General features: G+C 38.5%; 1 long non-coding RNA gene across 1 annotated transcript in view; it reads right to left on the bottom strand.

Moving 5' to 3' along the window:
* Positions 1–20,931: 20,931 nt before the first annotated feature.
* LOC129872393 (uncharacterized) overlaps positions 20,932–26,607 on the bottom strand; it is a 35,007-nt gene continuing 29,331 nt past the window's right edge. The window contains exon 3 of the long non-coding RNA XR_008762562.1: positions 20,932–21,292. This is a non-coding gene — a long non-coding RNA (uncharacterized LOC129872393). The remainder of the gene's footprint in view (positions 21,293–26,607) is intronic.

The raw sequence follows: 26,607 nt of genomic DNA, 5'->3' as shown, positions 1-26,607 counted from the left end.
TAGATATCGGTAACAGGTATGGATACCTTTGTCTTATGTCCTCTTCAGCTTCCCAGGTCATTTCCTCCCGATTTCTATTCTGCCATAGCACCTTGACCGAGGCTACATATTTAGTTCGCAATTTTCTAATCTGTCGATCTAGGATGACGACTGGCTATTCTTCATAGGCTAGTTCTTCAGTGACCTAGATGTCATCCATGGAATGCACTCAGGACAGGTCACCTATACATCTGCGAAGCATTAATACATGAAAAACTAGATGTACTACTTCCAGGTCGGCTGGCAAGTCTAATTCATAGGCAACCTTGCCTATTCGGTGAAGGATCAAGTAAGGATCAATGTATCTCAGAGTCAACTTCCCTTTCTTACCGAATCTCATTACTCCTTTCATGGGAGACACTTTCAAGAACACCCATTCACCTACTTGAAACTCCAATGGTCGACGTGGACTATTTGTGTATGACTTCTGTCGACTTTGGGAAATTAATAATCTTTCCCGAATAAGCTTTACCTTTTCCACCGCCTGTTGGACTATGTCTGGACCCATTAGTTATGTTTCACCAACATCGAACCAACTGATAGGGGACCTGCACTTTCTGCCGTATAAAGCCTCATACAACGCCATTTGAATGCTGGAGTTATAACTGTTATTGTAGAAAAACTCAATAAGTGGTATATGATCATCCTAGCTACCTTTAAAGTTAATTATATAGGCTCGTAACATATCTTCTAGTGTCTGAATAGTGCGCTTGGCCTGCCCATCAGTTTGGGGATGAAATGCTATACTAAGGCTTACTTGTGTTCCTAAGCCTTCCTGGAATGACCGCCAAAAATGGGTTGTGAACTGGGCTCCCCTGTCCGAAATAATAGATGCGGGAACGCCATGAAGTCGTACTATTTTCTTGACGTACAACTTCGCATAATCCTCGGCGGAGTATGTGGTCTTGACTAGGAGGAAGTGGGCTGATTTTGTCAGCCTATCCACAATAACCCATATAGAATCCTGTTTCCGGAGAGTACGAGGTAAGCCAGTAATGAAATCCATGTTAATCGCTTCCCATTTCCAGGTTGGAATCTCCATCTTCTGTAGTATTCCACCTAGATTTTGATGTTCAACCTTAACTTGCTGGCAATTTGGGCATTGGGATACGAACTCTGCTACATCCCTTTTATACCATCCCACCAATATAAACATTTGAGGTTGTGATACATCTTGGTTGACCCTGGATGAATGGAATAACGAGCATATTGTGCCTCTTCCAGTACTTGCTGCCGTAAACCTGCAACTTTCGGTACACAGACTCTGCCTCGATATCGTAGTATCCCACCAATTGTGATTTCAAATGGAGTCTTTTACTTTTGGAGAGTTTCATCTCTATACTTTGCTAGAACAGGGTCCTGGTATTAACATCGTTTTACTTTATCCATGAGGGAGGATTCAGCAATCGTCAAACAGAAACCCCGTCATCACCCGAATCAACTAAGCGGACTCCAAGGCTGGCAAGCTAGCAGATCTCACGGATCATCTCCTACTATTCCGGTTGTACCTCTGCCAAGCTACCCATTGATTTACGGCTGAGCACATCTTCCACCACATTTGCCTTCCTTAGGTGATATAAAATGTCGACATCATAATCCTTCAATAACTCCAGCCACCTTCTTTGCTGTAGGTTTAGCTCCTTCTACTTAAAGATATACTGGAGGCTTTTATGGTTAGTATAAACGTCAACATGTACACCATACAGGTAGTGTCTCCATATTTTTAAAGCATGGATCACCACTGCTAATTCCAGATCATGGGTTGGATAATTCTTTTCATGCTTCCTAAGCTGTCGGGAGGCATAAGCTACAACTCTGCCATTCTGCATTAGAACGCACCCTAGTCCAATACCGAAGGCGTCATAATAAATAACGTAACCGTTTGGTCCATCAGGGAGAGTTAGAACATGTGCTATAGTCAACTTTTCCTTTAACAGCTGAAAGCTTCGTTCACAAGCATCAGTCTATTGGAATTTAGCCGCTTTTTGAGTCAATCTTGTTAAAGGCGCTGAAATTGAAGCAAACCCTTCCACAAACCTTCTATAGTACCCTGCTAACCCCAAGAAGCTTCGTACCTCCGTAGGGGTTGTAGGTCTTGGCCAAGCCTTTATGGCCTCAATTTTTTGCACATCTATGCGAATACCATCAATCCTAATAATGTGTCCCAGAAAAGCTACTGAAGTTAACCAAAATTCACATTTAGAGAACTTAGCATACAATTGCTGGTGTTGGAGTACTCCCAGTACCACCCGCAAGTGATCTGCGTATTCCATCTCCGATCGTGAATAGACCAGAATATCGTCAATAAATACTATCACGAACAAATCTAAAAATGGTTTGAACACTCGGTTCATTGATCCATGTATACCGCTGGAGCGTTTGTCAGCCCAAAGGACATCACTTTGAACTCGTAATTCCCATACCGGGTCCTGAATGCGGTGTTTAGTATATCTGCATCCCTTACCTGTACCTGATGATAGCATGACTGTAGGTCTATCTTCGAAAAACAATAGGCACCCTGCAACTATTCAAACAAATCATCAATCCTGGGAAGGGGATATATGTTCTTAATTGTTACCTTATTCAGCTGCCTGTAGTCAATACACATTCGCAGCGATCCATTTTTCTTCTTGACAAACAGTATTGGTGCTCCCCTTAGTGATGTAATGGGCCTAATAAACCCTTTCTCCAGTAGGTCCCTCAACTGCTCCTTTAGCTCCTTTAATTCTGCGGGTGCCATTTTATATGGGGGGATAGAAATAGGCTGAGTATCTGGTGGTCGTCTATAGTTAACTCTATTTCCCATTCTGGAGGAAGGCCTGGAAGTTCATCTGGAAACACATCTGGATATTCATTAACCACGGGCAACAACTGAAGAGTTAGCACTTCAGCTTCCAGATCGTGTACGCGGACTAGATGATAAATGTACCCCTTATTAATCATTTTCCTTGCCTTAAGGTATGAAATAAACCTACCCTTTGGTGACGCTGTGTTTCCTAATCACTCGACAATTGGTCCGTCTGAGAACTAAAATCAAACCATTTTATTTTTATAGTCTACATTGGCATGACAAGAAGCTAGCTAATCCATACCCATAATAACATCAAATTCCACCATATCTAACTCTATCAAATCGGCCAAGGTACGATGACTATACACATTTATCAAGCAATGTCTATATACCTACTTTACCACAATAGAGTCCCCTACTGGCGTAGCAACCTCAAACGACTCTATTAACTCAGGCTTAATTCCAACTCTACTAGCAACAAAAGGAGATATATATGATAAAGTAGAGCATGAATCCATCAACGCATATACGTCCTGAGAAAAGATTGATAATGCACCTATGACCACATTCGGCGACGCTTCCTGGTCCTGTCTACTGGCCAAGGCATATATACGGTTAGAAGGACCGCTAGAACTGGATGTTCCACCCCGGCCTCTACCACGGCCTGCTGGTATCTACATTCCCCGCCCCATCGAGTGCATAGCCAGAGAAGAAGAAGAACCCGCAACTGACCCAGTTGGTTGAGCCATACCACCTGGAGTACTCTTAAGTGGGCATTCTCTTGCAATATGGCCCTGACGGCCACAAGAAAAACACGCACCAGTAGTCCAATGACATTCTCAAAAATGAGGCTTATTACAATAAGGACATTGGGGTATCGGTGGTCTTGACTGTCGAGAACTCTGGTTCACTTGTATACCTGAAGCTCTAGAACCTAATCCGGCCCCGGCCCCTAAATATCTAACTCTTTCAACTCGTCCACCTGGAAACTATGGAGGTACACTCCGAGGTGGCTGGGAGGGGTATCTACCAAACTGCTGGAATCACCCGCTGCGAAATTCCCTTGGATAATCAACTGACTTAGCCTTCTTAGGTTGGCTTCTATCAAACCCTCTGTCAGGCTGACGCCTTCTATGTCGCTCTTCTACCCCTTGGGCATATGCTTATACCCGGGCAATATCCATGCCTGACTGAGAAGCCATGGCCATACAACTATCAACCAAATAAAGATCCAAGCCCATAATGTATCGATGCACCCTATCTGCCATATTAACTACAATTGTAGGGGCATGCCTTGCTAATGAGTCAAAATCGAGGCTATAGTCTTGAACAATCCTGCTGTTCTGCTTCAACTACAAGAATCTATCCACCTTGGATTGTCTCATTTTTGGAGGCAGGAAGTGGCTAAGAAAGGCTTCTATAAATTCATCCCTTCAGCTGGAGGAGCACCCTCGCCCCTCGATAACTCCCAAGACTCGTGCCAGTTAACGGCTACATCATGTAGCCGATAGGAGGCAAATTCAACCGACTTAGTCTCCGAAGCCCTAATGATCCACAGTGTACACTGTATTTGTCGAATGAATTCCTATGGATCCTCTATAGTTCTCGATCCATGAAATTCTAGAGGGTTACAGTCTAGGAAATCACGGACCTTCAAGCTGTCTTATCTATTAGCATCATTTGGGCCACGCCTTCGGGCCTGTCCTGCCATTAGCCTAATCAACTGCTGTATGGCATCTTTTATAGCTCTATCCTCCACCCCTTGCTGCAGGATGGGAGGCTCCTGTACTGGAGGTTCAAGATCTATAGCTGTTGCTGCCCCAAGCTCCTCTGGAGGTGGCGGCGTAGTAGAGCTCGCCGACTGGAGTACAATCCTCAGCATAGACTGGGCACGAGCCCTGGTAACCCTCGAGGTCTGACTAGTTTCCCCCGTTGCTGACTTGCCCTTCTGGGCCGTTGTCGCTTTCCTTGGAGTCATTACTGTAAACATATAGATCAGTTAGTGAGGGGTCATCCTTAAAATATAGCTCTATCGCACGATCTAAAATAAGAAAGAAAGTAACATCCTAAATATCCTACAGCCTCCTGTCTATAGGTGTGGTGTACAACATACTGATAAACAAGCCTCTACTAGACACGGTCTATGGATACTCCAAGAAAGGACTGCTCTAATACCACTTCTATCATGACCCATCCCCGTAGGCCATGATAGGTCTCCGAACCGGACACCCATATGGACTCCAGCTAATGATGCATAACCTATCTCCTGCTTACACTCAACAGATATTCAAGGGAAAGGAACATACAGGATGACAAGGCTGTAGTAACACATAAGGACGTTCTTAATATAAATATACGCAAGCCGACAAGGCCACCACGATATCTGGAGCGCCCCGGATTATAAGTTATATCAATACAGTTGTACATACCCGTACATACAGCTCATATACTACTCAGGCACAGCTCATATATAGCCTATACACAACTCATATACAACTCATATACAACTTAGATATAGTTCATATACAACGTATATACAGTTTATATACACATACTCTCTATACACATACAACCCATATCTGCATCTACAGACCTCTAAGAGTCAAAAGGACAGTAATATAAGGTGGGAGGGGGCCCCCGCCGTACTTGTGAACAAAAATTATATACATGCATCAAGTTTTAGTCACCAAAATCACGCTCCAGCACAATGCAACGGTCTTGGACCGCTGAGTGGGACTCCTATGCTGGCGGATCCCCAACCTATGTACCTACACCCGCGGGCATGAAACGCAGCCCCCGTGAGGAAAAGAGGGGTCAGTACGACATATGTACTGAGTATGTAAAGTATAACGTAATAAAACCGGAAGTATATCCAAAACAGAGGAGCAGGAGAACAATTTATCAAATCGGAAACATGTACCTGTACTCTGCGAATCATAAAAACATGCATGCTCAAATTTTCAATATAGCCGGCCCCGTTAGGGGTTCGGTGAATCATATATGTAGTATTAGTATCAGGCCCCATGCCATCGTCACCTTATTACAACACATCATCATAGTATCAGTATCAGGCCCCGTGCCATCGCCACCTTATTACAATACATCCTCATCATATATATACATTCGGATGCCAGCCCTCTCGTAAGGGACTCGGTAGATAATGCAATGAATTGCACAAATATGATAACCAGCCCGGGACTCAAAGAAGAAGTGTTACAGTATACACGAGTAGAGTAGTGAGAAACAAAACATAGTTTAAATCATTATCTGAGACTCAACTATATAAGAGGACTAAGTTATTGTCTAAGAATTCGAGTAACAGTATAGTCATTTTTGATGCCCTCTAAATGCCATTAGGGGCTACATTAATTACATATCGAGATTCCTAAACATATACCAAAGTAAGACTTTTCACTTAAGAATTCCAGAGTATTTATCTTCGAAGAGTGTTATGAGTAGGTGTCTGTATATTTATTACGTCCTCAGTGTATAAAAAACTCAAGGAAATTAGCTTAACTATCATGTAAGATTTAACGTTCAGAACTGAGTAAGGAGCATTCAAGAATGGAATTACTTTTGATGTTATATCATTGTTTACTTACCTTTACGACATGCCAAAAGAAGAGAAGGGATAGACTTCACATACCTCTTATGGACTCCCCTTAATCGTGTTTATGTCGTTGTTCTCGCAACCTATTTAACATGGAAGTAAGATGAGTATTAATAACCCTTAGACTTTTCAGAAACTCAGGCTACCCACTAATATTCATAGCATTCATCCCCTCGCTCGCCTTCTCGGCTAGTTCCTTAAGTAGTTAAGGTGTTAACGGAAATCGGACAGCACCTCTCCTATAATGTGCCCTATCCGAATTCCCAACCATGTCCTTAACACCTGCAGCCAACCAAAAATACAACCATCAGCCCATACATATGCACATTATGACAACATTACACAATATAACCCCCAACGATTCACTCGAAACTATGATACCAAAACTAAAGTTTTTAATCTTTCTTTCGCGAATTCTTTAATTGCACAGCGGAGGGTCGTGTGGCTGCAACAGCATCCCTCCACGACCTTATTAACATACATTCCAGCACCACAATACCTCACCACCCAACCAGCAGTCACACACCACAAGTGCAATGCATTATTCGATTACAATTAACTATAGCGATTCCAATTTCGCTTATTTCGAACGCCGAACTTTTCCAACCTTTTACCCAAATTCAAGCAGCCCCTAGGGTGTGTAATACACCCTAATTTAACATCATAAACTTCAAATTAGAGGGGAAGAACTTACCTTTCCCGAAATTGGCTAGAACTCGCCGAAATCGCGCCTCGAATTTTTTTTTACCGCGCTGAACCATCGTGGCAGCTTGCTATACGTTTCTTGGCTGCACCAAACTCTAATTTTATACTACTAATACTTTCATATCACCATGGAATATGCTAGATAATTAATTTATGGAATAAAATCGAGACTTACCTTATTTTTCTCCCAAGTAGTCACAATTTTCTCTCCACTTTTAGGGTTTGTTCATGCTTGTTTTTGCTGGAAATTTGATGAAGGAAGCTGAAGTATATGATACATATCCATACATATATGTGGTCTTAGGATGTGATACGTGTTATCCCCAAGAGGTGACACATGTCCATCCCCCTATTGGGCCACCGCATCTACATGTTTAAGGAGGGGCTGCCACGTGGCAGTGGGGCCCACCTCCCCCAAGCAGGTGGGTCACCTACTTGTCCCCAATCAGGTGGGTCACCTGCTTGCTTAGGTGCTACCATGTGTCACCCTCCCATTGGCCGCCCCGCGTAATTGTTTTTCCTCCCGTGGGTTAGTAATCTCGTCTTATTTTAAGAGCCTATGTCATCCGTGCTACTCAAGCTTGGTATGTACTCAAATAGCTTAAGTATGTAAAACTTCTAAGTTAGGAGCGTACGTAAGCAAATCAAGTCCTACGACTCATCACTTGGCCTCCGACTTCTCTTGACCCTATTTCCAACCTCCCCTACCATGGGGTGTCACATTCTCCCTTCTTAGAGTTGTTCAATAGGGTCGTAACTTAAGTGGCTCACATACTAGCTTCTAAGTAACATAAGGAAACTTCCGAGTTCAAAGATGTGGGGTGTAACACAACCCTTGTGGAAACTTTATGTAATTTGAGTAGTCAAGTGACCTACGTTGTGCCGCGATATTAAATCAAGCGCATAATGGGAGGCAACCCAATAATTTATGTAGCTTCTTATTTTTATTTTTACAGTATCATTTTTTTGTGTTGTTTTGTTTTTACAGATTTACAAAAAGTCTGAGTACCCAAATTTGGACCTAAGGAACATAAGTTGAGCTTAAGTGTGGGGTGCGTGCAACCCTTGATTAAAATTATACAAACATGTTGCGATCTAGGCCCTAAAGGGTCTCATGGAGTATTTCTTACCCTTATGCTTCATCTCTTTGCTATAAATTTCTTTGGGTACAAAGTATAATTTTAAGTGTGGGTGGAATATCTTCCAATACTTTAAAGGTGAAGTATGATGCAATATTTTATTTATTTATTTATTTTTAGTTGATTTTTTTTATTTATAAAAGACCAAAAATAAAAAAAGTTTTTTCTTTTATTATTTAGATTAAAATAGTCTTTTTTATGGATCTTAGATTTTCTTTAGAGCATAATTCGTCCACCCCTTGGTTTTTCTTTTCAGTTCTTTTCCAGGGGGTTCTTCTGAACTGAGTATTTTTTCTTTTTTTAGATTAGATTTCCTTTTCATTTCTATTTATATTTTTTGGAAGAGAAAAGAAAAGACATTTTTGATTTGATACTTGCTATTTAGGCCTAATTTTGAGTGTACATTCTCGAAAATGCTTGAGTACTCATTAAATTACAAACTATTTGACACCTAAACTCAGTCTTGTGACATTGTATATAATTTATTTTCTTTTTTTATTTGTAATGACCCTATCTATCTTAGAAGTACAACTGATCCATCTTAATTTAGACTTGTGTCGTATGTGGTGAGGGTGTTTGCATATATTCCATGTTTTGCATCATAGTCTAGAGCTTGCCTTGCATGTTATTAAAGCAAAATAAAAAGTATTTCTCTGTTTAGAAGATAATATTAGGCTTTCTTTGATTTGTGTTGTACATTTTAGCCTTTTTCAGCTATTATATCACTAGTTAGCCCTTTTGAGCCTGTAGTCTTTTATTGGTAGCCATGTTTATGGCTTGACTCTTTTATTGAATCTCTAATTTTTGCACCTTGATTCCTTAAGCACTGTAGCATAAACTTATTATAATTGTTAAATTTGAAGAAAGGGGATGGTTGAGTATAAATAGGCAATCGATGATACATGCAAAATAATGAGAAAAGCCCTCTTGAAAAGAATGTGACATGAAAAAAAGGAGAGAAAAAAATTACTTGAAAAAAAAAATAAGAATAATGATTGAAGTATTCTTGATGAGATAAAATTACTAGTAAAATAATTATTGAAGAAAGGGATGAAAATATCATGACCCGACCTAGGGCCTAACCATAACACGGAAATCGAAACTATGAGGGGCACCAACCAAGCCTCTTGACATATCATAAGTATAAATAAGGTAAAGTAAATACGGAAATAGCACAATAAAGAGTCTAAATCATAAATCATAAATGTATAGGAGTTCAACAACATAGACTCTGCATCATTTGTCCAACGAATGCCTCTACTAAACAAGAAAGGAAGGGGCTAAGACATGTCCCTAGCTAACCCTCAATAAGAATGTAAACAAAGTCTTAACAATGAAACAATTCATAATTTTCCATCGATGGATGAGGACTCACCAAAACATCGCCGGAAAAAAACTTCTACTCTACTAGCCATGTGTGGGAATGTGATCCTCAACCCCTATATTATGAGACAATGTAGGCAATAATATGCATTAGTACGTTTGAATGTACTAAGTATGTGGGCATGACATCCAATATAACTCATATGATGCAATGATCAATTAAGTACATGACGAAGAGAATAAGTAAAGTCATTATAAAAACATAATGATCAAAACATTTAAAAGGCATATTTGAAATCATGAAAGAACATAAAAGAACACACATATCTGGGATAGAACCATAACTGGCAATAAGACCATGCAAGCTATAATATGGAATCCTGATGTCTCCCCCATACAATGGAAGAAAGGGAAATCTACTTGCAAAGGTGGGCTCTAGCCATCTAGGAGGGTCCATTAGCTAGGGCATAAGGTAAACCTATGGTGGTACGTAGTTATGAATCAAGAGACTTTATATAAGGACCCCATAAGTCGAGTCCCCATATCAAGTCATCATTCGGTGCTAAGTCAAATCCCACGGAATACATAACATAGTAATCATACTTAGTATATATCAAAAACTTGTGCATAAACTTCATAATTCATAGAGTAGCTCATTTTTATGTCATACTTGCAATGTGAGTATAAGCCTTTCAACATTGCAATACCATACTTGAATAATTCATGTCATTAGGTTCCTACGTCACCAACATAGGGCCCTATGTCACCTTTCTTCATAACTTACATGAAATTCATAAATTTAATATAATGGTTGTTCATGATCATAATTCATACTTGAATTTAGAGTAAAACTCATATACATAGTCAATTGAGTGAAAACCATGAGAATACTTTGAAAACAAAGTACTTCATAATCATACTTCATGTAAATCATTGTTTAACATAGCTTCATGCTTGGGAATTCATAATTCAACTTGAAATCACCTAATTAATATAGAAACATACTTATAATGATCATCTATAATGATTAAAAACATCATTGAAACAAACCAATGCAATTCATCAACCTGGGCTTACAAACCCAATTGAAATTTATGAGATTTTGAGTAGAAACCTTGGGACTTCATGGGTGAAAGGAATCCATGGATCAATCCCCACATACCTTGATTGAATATGAACTTGGAATTGAGAAAGGATAATTGTTCTTGAAGAAACCCTAGCCAAACTTCAAGAAGAAGATAAACTCTTGAATGAACCTTGGGAGAGAAGTTGTAAAGTTGTTAGATAGTTAATAAGGGAATGAAATAGGCTTCGGTGTATTTAGGACAATTACATAATGAATCTAGTGCCAAAAACTTCCACATACATTAATAAAAGAATAGGGAGATGACCGAATTACCCTTATTTAACTGAAATTGGGACCCATCACGAGTCATCACCACGGACCATCAAATGCACCATGGTCTGTGGTACCGTCTTTCATAAGATACTTGAGATATTTAAAAAGAGAATTTGGGAGGCTACCCTCTATGAGACCCACCACGGCCCGTGAAGGGTACCACGGTCGGTGGTGGTCTTCCATGGTGGTTTCCTTGGACAATCATTAGTGGGACTTGCAGGGACTGTTTCAGGACCTACTTCATGGATACCATGAAGATTCTTGAATAAATTACCTGATGTAGGACCTGCAAGAAGGTCTACAGAGGTGTTGACCATGGGATCCACCACGGTCCGTTAAAGGCTATATGTCCCGTAGTGGTAAGGCGTGGCCATGGCTTTCTGAAATTTTCTGAGGGACTTAGGGGAAGGGTCACCATAGAGGGCATAATGGCTTGTGATCCCTTTTTGTGGTCCCTTCCCTACAGGATTGGGATTAAGGGACTCCACCATGGTGGAACACTACGAGGAATAGTGTATACCATGCCCCGTGATGGCCTTCTTGGTCATCGCTTGATGCCAAAAATCTGAATTTTTCTAGTATTTTACCTTTTGTTCCTCGTTTCTGAGTTTACAACTTTCAGGGTCTTACAATATCTCCCCCTTGGAAATATTCTTCCTCGAATGGGACTCAATCTAGTATGAATGGAAATGGAAACGAACAAAACATCCAAACTAGACTTCTTCTAACTGACGAATCTTTTCATGTTCTCTAGATAATGCCTCGAGGAAGGGTACCTCCACCTAGAGTAAGGGTTGCTAATGAGGAACAAGATCCTACGATTCTCGATGCTTCGCATGAGGAAGGAGTTACACTTGCAGATTTTCAGAATATCATCACTTTATTGTCCCAAACTGTAGTCAACCAAGCTAATCCACACGTTGCTCCTCCTCTGCCTCAAGTTCCTACACTGCCTTACAGGATTCAGGACTTCAAGAGAATGAATCCACCTGAATTTGATTATTCTAAGCTATATGAGTATCCAATGGAATTCATTGAGGAAGTTTATCAGATTATGTCTTTTATAGGAGTACCTTCGAAATAAAAAGACCGAGCTAGTGGCCTATCAACTCAAGGGCGTAGCAAGGGTTTGGTATGATCAATGGGTTGTTGAGAGGGGTAAAGATATGGTACCCATAGAATGGAAAGAGTTCAAGGGTTCCTTCCTAGATATCACAACCCAACCTAGGGTCTAGTCATAATACGACATTCGAAACCCCAAAGGTCTCTAACCAAGCCTCTTGACATTTCATTAAGCATGCATAAGGTAAAATAAATGTGGAAACAACATAGAAGGAGTCAAAATCACGAATCATAAAGGAAGAATATAACTTGATGACATAGACTCTAAAACATTTATCCAATAATGTCTCTACTACTTTAAGATGTGCGGGGGCTAAGACATGTACGTAGCTCAGCCTCAAACGTATATGAAGTAAAAAGTATTTGGAATAGAAAAAATTCATAAACTCACCCTCAATAAGATGAGGAATTACCAATACTTCGCCAATTGGAACTCAACTACCCACGTGTATGCGTCTGATCCTCAACCCCTACATTATGAGACAATGTAGGCTACAAATATGCATTAGTACATTTGAATGTACTAAGTATGTGGGTATGGCATGCAATATAAATTGTAAGATGCAATGACCAAAAAATGTACATGATAAAGAGGGTAGGTAAAGTCATGAGAAAATCATAATCATCAAAACTATAACTGGCAATAGGACCATGCAAGATATAACCTGGAATCCCGATGTATCTCCATAACATGGAATAAATGCGAATCTACTTGCAAAGGTAGAATCTACCCTGCTAGGAGGGTCATGTACATACGCTATATGTGGATTCATTAGCTAGGACATAAGGCAAACAAATGGTGGCACGTAGTTTAAGGGACTTGAGGCTTCTACTAAGGCTTTTAGTAGGGCCCCTACCTGAAAATCCTCTCGGTGCTAAGTCAAATCCCACAGAATACATAACATAACATAGTAATCATACTTAACATATATCATGGAACTTGTACCTTTAACATGCATAGAGTAGCTCGTTTTCATAACCTACTTGCAATATGAGTATTAGCCTTTCAACATTAGAATATCATACTTGCATAATTCATGTCATTAGGTTCCTAGGTCACCAACATAGGTCCCTAAGTCACTTTTCATCATAACTTGCATAAAATTCATAAATTGAACATAATTGCAATTCATGATCATGATTCGTACTTGAATTTAGAGGAAAACTCATATACATAGTCAAGTTGGATGAAAACCATGAGAATAATTTGAAATCATTGAACTTCATAATCATATTTCATAATATCATCATTGAAAATAGCTTCATGCATCGGGATTCATAATTCAACTTGAAATCATGTAATTTATATAGAAACCTACTTATAATGATCATTGATAATAATCAAAAAGGTAATTAAAACAGCCCAACACAATTAATCAAAATTAGAGTGTAAATGTAATGAAATTTCATGAAATATTTTGGGAAAATTTTGAGACTCCATGGGTTAAAGGAACTCGTGGATGAATACCCACATACCTTGATGAAATCAACCTAGAATTAAATTGGAACCTTGATGAATTTGAAACCCTAGCTTGAAGTTTGTAGAATAAGCTTTGAGAGGATCTCTTAGTCCTGCCTTAGGGGAATTTTGAAGAATGAATTGAATAGGAGGGGAATTTGAATAATTATATATATATATATATATATATATATATATATATTGAATTGAACATTATCGTAAAATTTTCTACGTTCATTGAACTAAACTTGGAAAAAGACCCTTATAGCCTTTATTAAAATCCAATATTTGACCTTACGAGTTGAACTCTACCATTCGTAGAAGTGGCAAAAAGTCATAGGAATGACTCATCCTGCAGATTTTGGGAAACACCTAAAAATCGAGTCTCTGAACTTTTCCTACGAGTCATTATTACAACTCGTAATCATATCTATGGGTCATACACCCAACTCATCTTGCAGGGTTAAAAACCTATAATTTTCCAATCTCAAAAGTTTTTTTACGACTTATTTTGATGAGTCATCAACTCCTCTACAACTCATCCTGTTTAGTCGTAGAGTAGGTCATGAGGGTGGGAATCTACAGGTCATCAGACCTCGCAACAATGACTAGTTTCTATGATTCGTCATTTGACTCGTTAAGTTACCTTCCTTCCTTGGCCAAATTTCCCACCTTAACCTGACTTCTACGAGTTGTCTTTATGACTCATAAAAGTCTCTACAAGTCGTAGACTGATTCGTAGACTTGGGGTCAGTTCATATTCTTCTAAAATTTTCCTTTTGTTCACTTTCCAACTTCCGAGGTCTTAAAATATCTCCTCCATGGGAACATTCATCCTCCAATGAGATTAACTTAGCATAGAAATGACACGTAACGAGGACTACCAACACAACATGAATCTGATGACACATAGAAAATCATAAATCATGAGGTTTTCATACTTAACTTAAATCATGCTTTCAAAAACCAAATTCATGAACATGTATACTTATGAAAGACACACGAAACTGAAATGTAGGAGTTTAATTAATTCGATCATGAACAACTTAGTACCTTAGGCTTGAGTGGAAGGAAAGAGATAAGGATAATGATTTATCATGTCCACTTTCACTTCCCATCTAGCACTCTCTACTTGTTGATTTCTCCACAACACCTTCACGGACACAAAATCTTTATTCCCTAACCTCTTCACTTGCCGGTCTATGATTTCTACCAAACCCTTCTCATAAGTCAAATTTTCTTCTTCGTTCATAATTTCTAATGGTGCAATGGAGTTTGGATCAGCCAAAAATTTTCTCAACATCGATACATAAAATATCTAATGAACCATAGCCAACTCAAATGGAAAATCTAACTCATACGCCACTTTGCTAACATGCTTCAATATTTTATAAGGTCCTACATATCTAGGACTCAATTTACCCTTCTTATCAAAACGTATTACACCCTTCATAGGTGGAACCTTCAAATATACCCAATCATTCACTTCAAATTCTATCTCTCTTCTTCAAATATCTGAATAGGACTTTTGATGACTTTGAGTTATCTTCAATCTTTCTCTTATAATTCCTACTTTCTCCATTGTATCAACTACCAAATCAGGACTAATCAATGCCATCTCACCCACGGCAAACCATCCCATAGGGTATCTACACCTCCTCCCATACAAGGATTCAAAAGGAGCCATTTGGATGCTAGAGCGATAACTATTATTGTAGGCGAACTCAATCAAGGGAAAATGCTCATCCTAACTTCCTTTAAAGTCAATCACACACGCCCTTAACATATCCTCCAAAGTGTGGATTGTTCTTTTAACTTGTCCATCGGTTTGGGGATTAAAAATGGTACTTAGCTTGACTCTTGTACCAACACCTTTTTGAAATGACATCCAAAAATATGAAGTGAACTGAGTATCTCTAATCGATATAATAGATAAAGGATCACCATAAAGTTTCACAAGTTCACGAACATACAACTTAGCATAGTATTCGGCACCATAGGAAGTTTTAATGGTAGAAAGTGTGTTGATTTATTCATTGGTCCACAACAACCCAAATAGAATCATATTTCTTTCTAGTATGAGGCAAATCCATCACAAAGTCCATATTTACATATTTCCACTTCCAAGTAGGAATTTCAATGTCTTGAGCAAAACCTCTTGATCTTTGATGCTCAACTTTCACTTGTTGACAATTAGGAGACTTATCTACGAACTCTACTATGTCCTTCTTCATGCTATTCCACCAAATACACTTCCCTTAAATCACGGTACATTTTGGTAGATCATGGATAGATCAAATACTAAGACCGATGGTCTTCATTCAATATCAATTCCTTTAGTCCATCCATATTAGGGACAGACAAACGACCTTGCTAGTGAAGTACCCCATCTCCCCCTTGGGAGAAAGCCTCAATGGCTTTTTCAACAACTATTTTCTTTAATTTAATCAAAACCAAATCATGATATTATTTGGCCTTAACATCCTCTACAAGAGACGATTCTTAGCCATTATTTACAAGGTCGCCCCCATCATTAGAATCAACGAAACGTACACCTAAATATGTCAATCTATGGACATCCTTTACCAACTCCTTCTTACCTTTCTTAACATGTACAAACTATCCATGGACAACTGACTAAGGGCATCGTCTATAATATTTAGCTTACTCGGATGGTACAACACACTCATATTATAGTCTTTTAGGAGTTCAAGTAACTTCCTTCGCCTAAGGTTCAAGTCTTTTTGGCTAAACATATATTGCAAGCTTTTGTGGTCGGTAAACACATCAACATGCACCCCATAAAGATAATGATGCCAAATTGTCTATGAAAATACAACCTTTGTAAGATCATGATCATGGGATGGATAGTTCCGTTCATGCACTTTAATTTGCCTAGAGGCAAATGATATAACCTTACCATGTTGCATTAAAAAATAACCCAAACCAACACGTGAGGCATCACAATAAATGACAAAAACATCCATACCATCGGGCAACGTGAAAATCGGATCCGACGTAAGATGATCCTTCAATACTTAGAAACTTTTCTCAGTTCATCTGACCATTGAAATTTCACTTTTTTTTGGGTCATCCTAGTCAAAGGTGAAGCAATAGAGGAAAACCCTTCAACTAACCTTTTATAGTATCTGGCCAAGTCCAAAAAGCTTCTAATATCTGAAGGAGACAATGGTCTAGGCGAATTCATTAGTGCCTCTATTTTCTTTGGATCAACCTTAATCCCATCACCGGACACCTAATGTCCAAGAAATGCAACTTTCCTTAGCCAAAATTTGCACTTACTAAACTTTACAAATAGTTTCTTGTCACTCAATGTTTGCAATAGAATTCTCAAGTGACCTATATGATCTTCCTCAAATGACATGACTGCAAATTCAAAATGACCATACCTTCTCTGAAACATTGTTTTGGGAATATCACACTCCTTACCTTTATTCATGATAACCTGAATAAAGATCAATCTTTGAGAAATTACTTGCCCTTTGTAATTAGTCAAAAAAATAATCTATCCTTAGAATTAGATACTTGTTCTTTATGGTGACCTTATTCAATTGCTAGTAATCTATACATATTCGGAGTGATCCATCTTTCTTCCTAACAAACAACACGGGAGAAACCCTATGGTGATATGCTTAGACTTATATAGCCCTTATCTAATAAATCCTTCAATTGCTCTTTCAACTCGTTAAGTTCCATTGGATCCATATAGTAACGAGGTATAGAAATAGGTTGGGTATCGGGAAGGAGATTTATGCCAAAGTCAATTTCTATTTTGAGAGGAATACTGACCAAGTAATCCGAACATATATTGGGAAACTCATTAACTATATGCACAAACTCAAGAGAAGGAGTTTCAGAATCAACATCCCTAACTCGCACTATATGATAAATGCACCCTTTGGAAATTATTTTTTGGGCCTTAAGACATGAGATAAATTGACCTTTAACCACTGAATCATTACCCTTCCATTCAAGAGTAGGCTCATTAGGAAATTAAAATTTGACACTATGGATTCTATAATCAATAGATGCATAAGAGGCATGTAACTAATCTATACCAAGAAAAATGTAAAAATCGGTCATTTCTAATTCAACAAGATCACAAGGAATAACTTTATGCAAGACTGACACAAGACAATTTATGTAGACTCTCTTGGCTAGTGCCAAGTTACTAATGGGAGTATAAACCATAAAAGGTTCTAACAACACTCCGGGGCACACATCAAATCTCCTATAAAGGTAAGAAGTAACAAAAGACAAGTTGCCACCCAAATCAAGTAATGCATAAAAATTAAAGTTAAACACCCGTAACATTCCCGTGACCATATCGAGAGTCTCATCGACATCTTGCCTAGCATAAAGAGCATAGAATCACTTATTGCGTTGACCACATTTATTTTTATTAAATCATGATGTGATGGTTATGGACTCTATTCAAACGTTTAAGAAAACTAATGACTATGACTAAGGGAGTCTTGAATGAAATGGTGAATTGTGGTGAGAGGCTTTCTCACCTAAGCTAATGGATTCTTTATGCAATAAGGATAATTCTTGCATACTTGAATAAATAAAGGTTTTAACGAGCTATTCTACCGAATGATGATTTGATGTCTCAAATTATAAGTATGTTTATTGTTACTATGATATACTATTCCATTGGATTTGACTCAACACCAAATGAGGCTCAAGGTGTGGTTCGGTAAAGGAATCCTAGAAGCAACCTCTTGTTTTATTAAGTATGTGCCAACATAGGAGCCCTTGTAGGCTAGGCTAGTGGATCCATAAATGGTCGTTAAATATTAAAAGAAATAAATGGTGATGGAGTTATACCTAGGCAAGTAGTCTCCCCAACCAATGTAGAGGCTTACATTGGATTCCATGTTATAGCTCACATGGTCTTAGGTTATAGTCATCTTCCCACAAATGAATGTTTCAAATGTTATTTACTTTGTTTCTCATGCATTCACTTACTTATGTACTTTACTTAATAAATGTCCTAATGATTTCAATTATGTTGCATGCCTACATACTTAGCACATTCAAAGTACTAACACATACTTTTTTTCCTATATGATATTCCTATTTAGGATCGTCGTTCCTCATCATTCTCCTCTATGTGGCTAGTTGGGATCATTTGTAGGCAACTATTTGGTGAGTTCCCATCTTTCGGGAACAATATTCCTTTTCTTTATAGCTTTTGTTTTGTTCAAATCTTTAAACATCTATCTTGGTACTTCATTTCTAATTTGATTGAGGGTAACCTAGGGACATGTCGTAGCTCCCGCCAAGTTTAAGACTAGAGGTATTGTTAGACAAATGCAAGACAAATCTTGATTATTGATATTTCTCCTTATTTCTGCTTGCTTATTTATTGCCATTACCTATTAAAGGCTTAATGAATTCTAAGAGGCTTGTTTGAGGTACCATCGAGTTCATCATTTATTATATCACGTCTAGGACCTGGGCTTGGGTCATGACACAAGCTCTCAATATGTCCTCCAAGGTCTAAATGGTAAGCTCATCTTAACCATCGGTTTGAGGGTGAAAAGTTGTGTTAAGCTTAACTTGAGTACCAAGACCTTTTTTGGAAAGGCCTCTAAAATTGAGATGTAAATTGAGTACCTCGATCCGAAATTATAGATAATGGACCACCACGAGGCTTAACCAACTCTAGCATACATAATCTAGCATATTCCTTGGCTGAATAAGAAGTCTTAATGCGAAGGAAATGAGCTGACCTGGTCATTTAGTCAACAACTACCCAAATATAATCATTCTACCTATGAGTATGATGAAAACCTATAATGAAGTCCATATTCAAGGCTTCCCACTTCCAAGTAGGAATCTCAGTATCTTAAGATAAATCTCTTGGTTTTTTATACTCAACTTTCCATTGTTGACAGTTACGATATTTGGCCATGAACTCGACAATATCCCACTTCATTCCATTCCACCAATACACTTCCCTCAAATCTCTATACATCTTTGTGGAAACCATATAAATAGAATACTGCAAACTATGATCCTTGAACAATATTATTTCCCTCAAGCCATCAACATTGGGAACACATAATCGGCCTTGATATATCAATACACAATCTCCCCCTTGGGAGAAAGCCTCAATGGATTTTTCTGCAACCGCTTTCTTCAAATCAACCAAAGTAAAATCATTATCTTGTTTGCCCTCAATATCTGCTAACAGATCTGCCATAGAAGTCGAATACGAGTAAGTAACTTGGGGCAAGATACAGACTTTAGAGTATCTTGGGGAGGAATTGCATCAAGTGATCCTCGCTCATTCCATTTCCCAAATGACAAGAGATGATTCAGAACCATTTTGAATAACAACACTACCATCCTTGGAATCGGCAAAGGGAACACCATGTTCATCAAATCCATAAAATCTGCAGGAGCATTCATTAGTCAAAATACATAACAAAGAATTCAAAGTGACCATACCAAGTTCTGAAAGTCATCTTAGTAATTCACATTTCCTTACTCGGAGTTGATGATAACAAGATAAAATATCAATCTTTGAAAAGTAGCTTGCTCCTTGAAATTGATCGAAGAAGTTGTCAATCCTAGGAATAGGATACTTATTCTTAATTGTGATCTTGTTCAATTGTCGATAGTCAATACACATACAGAGAGGATCATTTTTTTCTGACAAAGAAAATTGGAGCACCCCATGGAGAGATGCGTGGTCTAATAAAAACCTTATCCAACAAATCTTTCTATCGATCCTCTAACTCTTTCAATTCTGCCAAAGCTATTCGATAAAGAGGAATAGAGATAGGTTGGATATCGGAGAGAAGATCGATACCAAAGTATATTTCCCTTTCGGGAGGAATACCTGGGAGATCATCTGGAAAGACTTCTAAAAACTCATTAACAATTAAAACTTACTCAAAAGTAAGAAACTTTAAAGCATGAGACGAATTGACCTTTAAACATGGAATACTACCTTTCCATTCTTGGACTGGCTCATTAGGAAACTAAAAACTGACCACATGGGTCCTATAATATATAGAAGCATAACATGCATGAAGACACTCTATATCGAGAATAACATTAAAATGCGTCATATTAAGCTCTACAAGATCAATTAGGGTTATTTTATGAAAAATTGAAACTAGGGAATTTCGATAGACTCTGTTAGCCATTACTAAATCACCAATAGGAGTATAGACAAAAAAAGTCTCCAACAAGATCTCAGAACTAATAACAATTTTTATAGTAAGATAAGAAGTAATAACTGATAGGGCAGCATCTGAATCTAATAATGCATAAATATCCAACTCAAAAACTGTTAACGTACCTGATGAAGTACCTTCCTAGGTCGTGTAATCTGAAGGAGTACTAGGCTAAACCTGTTGATGAATTTTTCTTTCTTTTCTAGCATCAATTATACAGTCTCTCCTCTTATGTCCACGCTTACCACAACCATAGAAACCATATGTGCCAGCCATGCAGTCCCCTAGATAGTTCTTACAACACTTGTAGCACAAGAGGTAGGATTTATCCTTTCCATCGATCTTCCTCGAATACGAGTCACATGTTTCCCCCTTCGACATCTTCTAATGATTGAAGTAGTTACTTCTCATAATATTTAATTTTCTAACCCATTTGTTTCTCTTAACACTCATCAGGAGTTACCAATTGTTGATTTAACTGAGTGCACCTCCTGAGGCAATAACAAGATGACATCATTAAACAATGTATTAGAGATATCAGCACTTGAAGGTGGATCAATCGGAGCGAAAATGCTACTATCTTGATAAATATATTTTGGCTACTCTCTTCTTGATGAAACATATTCTTAAATGCATAGGACCCGAGTTAGAATAAATCCTTATAGGGTTTAACTCTATCACACAATATAAGAATGATGAAAGAGGTGAAGTATTTCCTAAAATACCTAATAGGCTCCTATTCATAGACGTGTCACACTTCATACAGATGAATGAGACTCAACTCAACATGGCATGTTAGACACTCTAGGATACTTTAAACCTTGTGCTCTAGTACTAAGTTTGTTGTCATGAACCAACCCCGTAGGCCGCAACTGGGGTCCGAATTGGACCCACTTATGCGTATCTATCAGCTACCCTTAAGTTGAACCGTGTGTGATGTAATGCTATATACAAACCCCATTGGGTCAAAACTCTTTTTCAAGAACCTGTAGCCTCATTCACCTATATCATAATAGGAAAGGGCATGCGAGCCAATGAGGCTGCCATACCACGAAAACATTTGCAATATGTCGTATGAGCACAACTGAAACAAACTTACAAATAACCCACATACACATGTCTACAGACCTCTAAGAGTAATAACTGCATTATATGGCGGGACAAGCCCCCACCGTACCTCTGAATAAATAAATATACATATTAAATGACCAGTATCAAAAATTAGGCTCCAGGATAGTAAAGCACTTCCGACATAGCTGAGAGGAACTCCTAAGCTGACCAATCTCTAAAATGAACATATGTACCTCCGGGCATGAAATGTAGCCCCCCAGAGAATGAGGAGTCAGTACAACATATGTACTGAGTATATAAAGCATAACATATCATAACTGAAACAACAACTGAAATGGGGATACAAAAGACATGTATAACAGTTAGCAGTTTACTATACGAGCAGCTTAGGACATGCAATCATATACCTTATCATACCCTATACCTGGCCCTCTAGTGAACTCGGTATTTTAATCATTTCATCATAATCATGTGTTTTCATATCATCATATATATCATTTTATCATATCGTCGTATACGGCATCATATCATTGTATATGGTATCATCTCATATGTCATCACAGTATATTCGGTCCATTCTAGGGCTCGGGGTCACAAATATATCCCTATATTTTCATATGCATGCCTACATAAAGTATCCGGCCCTTTAGTAAGGGACTCGGTGAAAGAGTAATGTACGTCTATAGCATACTATCATCATATAGTAAAATAAGCCGAGGAACATTCGGCCTAATCCGTAATTTTAAAACAATGCCGAAGAACATACGGCTCAATCCATATTTTCCATTATATCATTATATACATATCCGGCCCGGGATGCGGTGATGAGCATCATTACGTACGGCGTCATCGTATTCTTCACTTTATCGTATACGATATTTCACCTTCGTATACTTCATACATATATATATATAGCCAGATTGGGACTCGGTGAATGAATAGTAAAACTAGGCACGACCGCGTTCCAGGACCTCTGATGGGACTCAGAGGAAGATGGGTTACAAAGTGCTCGAGTAGAATAGTGAGAAACTATATGCAACTAAGTCATCATTTGAGACTCAATAAAACAGTCAAGTGAATCGTCATCTGAAGATCAGAGTAGTAATCATCTCAAGTATCTTCTAAACATCGTTACGGAGCATATCAACTGGAGTTTCAGGAATCGTAGACATGTATCGAGACAAGGTTAAACAACTTATGGAAGTAGAGACATTTGTCATTGCAGATACTTTAGGAATAGGAGCTGACACATTCAAGTATTATTCAACAGATAGGAGACTCGAGGGTAGTTCAACTATTTTAAGAATTCTAATACCAGGTAGTAAATAAAAGTCACAAGTTATAAATGGAGCTTATAACTGGAACTACCTCCACCTCATATCATATGATATTACATTTATACCTAATATATTCCAAAAGGAAGAACAAACAGGCTTTACATATACTACTGTTCATGATCTAGTAGCCTGGAAAGGCAATAACTCAACTATTATCGAAGTCTTAACATTGCAAAGTGAATACAGTTTATGAATTACACTTAGAGTTTCAAGAGTGGAATTATTCCCACATTTTGTATACAAACCATTCATAACTTATAACTAAGACATGCCAAAAGAAAAGAAGAATAGCTCTACATACCTGTTATGGCTTAGTCTTTGTCCCGGTCTCCTTGTCATCCCGTGAACCTAGGTAACATGAAATCACTATGAACATCAACCTATTTAGACCTTCAGCATCTTACATTACTTAAGAGTATTCATAAACCCCATTCCCTCGCTCGCCTTCTTGACTAGTTCCTTAACTAGTTAAGGCGTTAAATTAAATCGGACAGCACCTCCCCTATAATGTGCCCTATCCGAATTCCCAATCATGTCCCTAATATCTACATCCAAAAAAAACATAAAAAGAAGCTCATATATATAGAAAAATTTGCGACATTATACATTACAACCTCCGAACGACTCGCTCGAAATTACGATATCCAAAATAGGGTTTCTAGTTTCTATTTTGTGAAACCTTTAATCGTATGAAGAGTGGAATCATGTGGCTGAAACCATCAACTTACACACCTATTTTATAAAACATTTATACCCTGAAACACACACCACCCAACCAGCAGCAGCCTCCAAACACACCACGCCTCACTTCGACTACAATTTAACTACGGCGACTTCAATTTAGATTGTTTCTTTCGCTGAGCATCCCCACGATTTTTCCATACTTACAGCAGTATAAAAGGTACATAATACACTCCATAACAACCACATAAAGTCCAAATTTAAAGGAGAAACCTTACCTTACATGAAATTGGCCAAACTAGCCAAAATCGCGCCTCGAAACCCTTCTTAGCGCGCTGAAACTGTGTGGACTGGTTGCTGTCCATTTTGGCTGCACAAAGCCGTGATTTTATACTTATAATAACTCCATATAATCGTGGTATATGCTGGATAATTAATTTACGGAGTGAAATTGGGACTTACCTATTTTTTCTCCAAGCCGTCGCTACTTTCTCTCTCAGCTAGGGTTTGCTTTCTTTTCTTTGCTTGCTGCAGATTTTTTTGGATAGGGAATGAAGTTATGAGTCATTTAACATGTATATAAAGGATTCCTTGGAGGTGAAACGTGTCATCCCCTTAGGGTGACACGTGTCAAGCCATGATTGGCCCTTATATCATGCTGCCAACTAGGGGCTGCCACATGGCAGTGGGGTCCACCCCCCCAAGCAGATGCATCACCTACTTGAACCTAAGTAGGTGGATCACCTTCTTGCTTAAGGTGCTTCCATGTGTCGCTCCTCCATTGGCTGCCACGTGTTATCTTTTCCCCTTCCTCGCGGGTTCGTAATCTCGTCTTATTTTAGGAGCCTATGTAATCCATGCTACGTAAGCTTGGTATGTCCTTAAGCAACTCAAGTGTATAAGAATTCTAAATTAGTAGCTTACATAGGTAAATCGAGTCCTACGACTCATTACTTGGCCTCCAATTCCTTCCGGATTCTTATGACTCTATTTCCAACCTTCTCTACTATAGGGTATCACATTCTCCTTTCCTTGGAGTCGTTTAATAGTGTCGTAGATTATCCGGATCACATGATAATGTCTAAATAACTTATGAGATATTCCGAGCTCGAGAGTTTGGGGTGTAACATCCTTCCCCCCGTTAGAACATTCATCCCCGAATGTTGAATAAAACTTCCCTTAAGACTTTATACAAACTGTAGGGAGATTCGCTTCTATTCCAATAACATACATTTTCATCCAAGTAATTAATATATGAGTTCCAGGAGTGGGGGTTTACCCGTAGACATTTGGAAATAGGTACGGATACCTGTGTTTCATGTCCTATTTAGCTTCCCAAGTTATTTCTTCATGATTCTTATTCCACCACGGCACCTTGATAAAAGCTACATCCTTAGTTCGCACCCCTTTTAATCTGCCGATCCAGGATGTCAATAAGTTGCCCCTCGTAGGATAACTCCCTGTTACATAGAGCTCCTCTCCGGGAAATATTCTTGGAGGGTCGTTTATATACTTACGGAGTATTGATCTGTGAAAACTGAATGTATTGCTTCAAATAGGACAGTAGGTCCCACTCATAGGCAGCTTTATCCATCATAACCCATATAAACTTATACTTCTGTAGAGTGTGAGGTCAGCTTGGACTATAACCTACCTTAATTGCCTTCTATTTCTGAGTCGGGATTCCCATCCCCCGTAACAAGCTATCAAGCCTCTGATGCTCCACTTCATTTAAGCTATTATACAATTCCTCTTAATTCAACTTGTAACACCTTAGGTATGCTATCTTGCTCTTTTACTCAGATTTTCTTTCCAGTTTTACTACCAAACATTATGTTGTAATTCTTATACAAAAGTGTGTAGGTACTTAAAGAAATTCAGAAAATGCCTTAGCATCGCTATACTAGTAGCTTACCTCCTTCAGTCGAGGTCAAGGCTCCACTATGGCTTTTGTCCTTAATATCGATTATATCTTACTAGTTCTGCCTCGAACCATTACACTTTTCCTTAATCGATTCTAAATGTGGCCATCACACTGCTATTATCGACTTCTTTTTATCGAGTAATCCCTTAATCTTACTCTTAATATGCCAATGTTCATAGGCCGCATAACTATTCTTGTGCTATTTGCATGAAGTGCGTTCCATTTTAGTTTTAATCTTTCCTTCTCTTGGCTTACTCTACTCTACATGCGTCATTATACTATCGCGCACTTACAGTCTCTTTTGTCATACTTGTTTCTTTTCCTTTTTCATTTCACAGGGGGTCACCCATCCTAGTGCTACTCTCACCCAAGCATGCTTAACTTCAGAGTTTTGACAAAATCTGATACATTAGTGAAGGTATGATCGTGTCCATCCCTTATGGGGTCTCGTTTAAAGTTTAAGCGTTCCCATTTACATACAATAGCATCAATTGATTTTCTCTTATGCTTGTACTTCTCTTGTCCACTTCCCCCCTTTTAGGGTGTACCCATGTCATCCTCCATTTATTTTCAACTATTCACACGCGAATGATTCTACTCCAACATTTTTAACATGCTGCACCATGTCCACATCTTCTGTTAGATCGTCCATACGTTTGATTGTTCTTATAAGAACCCCTAGCACAACCATAGGGTGCTTTGGTATTCGCAATATATCATATAAAATCTCATCTGACAGTTGGTACTCGAGTAACATCCGTAATGTAGCAGTGCATTCAAACCCATATTCTAT

The sequence above is a fragment of the Solanum dulcamara genome, chromosome 11, assembly GCF_947179165.1.
Source record: "Solanum dulcamara chromosome 11, daSolDulc1.2, whole genome shotgun sequence".
Taxonomy (NCBI): Eukaryota; Viridiplantae; Streptophyta; class Magnoliopsida; order Solanales; family Solanaceae; genus Solanum; species Solanum dulcamara.
Note: the sequence above shows the minus strand (reverse complement) of the source record. Positions and strands in the feature narration are given on the sequence as shown.